General features: G+C 41.4%; 1 pseudogene; it reads right to left on the reverse strand.

Moving 5' to 3' along the window:
- LOC102849909 overlaps positions 1 to 1,233 on the reverse strand; it is a 3,611-nt pseudogene extending 2,378 nt beyond the window's left edge.
- Between the last annotated feature and the right edge of the window lie 1,142 nt (positions 1,234 to 2,375).

Here is a 2,375-nt window from a genome sequence, read left to right on the forward strand (position 1 = left end):
GTGAATATTGCCTTTGGTAGTATTGCCATTTTCACAACATTAAGCCTTCCTATCCATGAGCAGGGGATATTCTTCCACTTCTCCAGGTCTCTTGTTTCTTGTAATAATGTTTTGTAGTTTTCTTTGAATAGATCTTTTGTGCTTCTAGTTATATTTACTCCCAAATATTTAATCTTGTGACTAGCTATTGTGAACGGTATTGCTTTTCTTAGCTCCAGCTCTGTAGTGGTCTCATTCTTAAAACCCATGAGGTCAGAGCAGGGACTGTGAATCACAGATTGGTTGGCTAGGGTTAACAAAGATTCCACCATTTCAAATACCTGCTGGTAAAAGGTTTGCACTCTGTTCTCCATGAAGAATTCTTTGGCTTTTTCACTTAGCAAATACGTGAGGTCCAAGGTGCCTGAATTGCTTACTGCCACTTCTTTTCTCTCGGCCTGGGCTGGAAAAGACTGACCATAAACTTTCCTATAGATAGCAGGCAGCTCAAGCAGCCTCAAAATCGGTAGTTGCCTCAAAGTCTGAATGCTCCACCTAGGATTCGTCCACTTTAAAATATGTAGTTGCATGAATTTTTCGTTCTCTGGATGTGCAGGCGTAGTCTTGGATTCGGACAATGCCCCCAGTTTCTATCTATGTTCTCTGCTCAACGGTTTCTTGCAGCTTCTTAAACTGGAAAGTTAAGCCCATATCTCTTGCTGAGCTTGGAACAGCTGCAGCTGTTTGAGCTGATGAAGACTCAGTCTTGTGCAACTTTTTCATGCAAATAAAATTTATAACTTCAGTGCTATTATCCATTCCGTAACTGCAGAAAGTATCTCTTTCTCTCACCTTAATTACAGTGCCCAAGACATGAATGTTTTACTGGATGCTTATTGTAAAAATATATCTAGCACTTGCTGAGACTCCTCCCAGTCCAGGATATCTCTGACGTAGAGTTTTGCAAAAGCTAAAAACACAGGATCCACATCCCATTGGAGGGGTCTCCTGCTTTTCCTTCAGGTGGGGTTCAGACTGCACTGGGGGCTGGGCTGTGGCTTTCAGGGGGCCATGAAAGGCTATGCATCACTCCTATTGAGGGTCTTGCATCCACTTTAATGGGTGGGTCCAGAGAAGAACGGGCACCCTGGGGACCCTACACATGTTCAGCACAGTGTGTCACAGTCACCTGTCTGTGCACTCCGAGTGGTTGGCTGGCATCACCTTCCATGACCCGATTCCTGCAATATCCATCACCCAGGTCTTTGAATTTCTTTCCGTTCAATCTATCAGCTTGAAGAATACAGTGTGAATTTTTCCCTTATTCTCTAACTCCAGCTCTTTTTGCACATTCCATTACAACACTTTGCTCTTCTTCTTGAGCTGCCCTCTGAAATTTTTTATTTCATCTTTTACTTTAGCATTATCTTCCCTTTGTCTTCTCAACACTCTAATGCAATTTTCAGTTTCTTCTGACATTGGCAACCACCACCCACTCTCCCACTGGACACGGCGGCTTTGCTCCAGGCACCAGCATCAAAGGAGCCAGCCAAGTCAGTGCCTTTCCCACCTCTAACTTAGAGCCTTAGCTAGAGTCAAAGAAGGCTGTCCTATGTCATTGTATTTGTATAACTGATTTGTTTCTATGGTTTGCTATTAGATCTTTCAATCTGTTTCTTGTACAGGGGGAATGATTTATATAATACTACTTATTTTATTGCTTAGGTGTGTATACGAATGCTTACTGATCATTTACTTTTATTAGTATAGCACTTGTCTGTTTGCTTTATGGGGGTAACTTGTGGATTGCAGTGTTGCAGAAAACAAAGCCACCAGTGTTTCAAATCATCCACGATGGACAAGTTTCAGCAGAGTTTCCAGGTTAAGACAGACCAGGAATCAAGACTGACCATCAATTTCTGAACTAATAGGCCTTTGCAAAACCTATGAACAATACGAGAACATGGGGAGCTTGACATTCTAGACATTAGTGAACTGAGATGGACTAGTATTGCCCACTTTGAATCAGACAATCATTACTGTACTGGAATAAAAAATTGGGGTAGAATGGTTTTGCATTCATAGTTAAAAAGACCATTTGAAGATCTACCCTGAAGCACAATGCTGAGAGCGACAGGATACATACAAAGATGACCTGTTAATACAATAGTTACTCAAATATAAGCACCAACAGCTAAAGCCAAAGATGAGGAGACAGGAGTGCTACCAACTTTTGCAGCAGTCTGAAATTGACCCAACATGCAATTAAGATGTACTAATAATTAACAATGAAAGGACTTTTTCCCAAAGAAAAAAGTGGAATGGAGAGGGGTGGGGCATGGAGGAAAATGTACAACAATGAATAAAGGGCAATCCAAGTTCTTTATAAACTTATA

Source organism: Elephantulus edwardii, unplaced genomic scaffold (assembly GCF_000299155.1).
Source record: "Elephantulus edwardii isolate Elephantulus edwardi_28Jun2011 unplaced genomic scaffold, EleEdw1.0 scaffold00093, whole genome shotgun sequence".
NCBI classification, from domain to species: domain Eukaryota; kingdom Metazoa; phylum Chordata; class Mammalia; order Macroscelidea; family Macroscelididae; genus Elephantulus; species Elephantulus edwardii.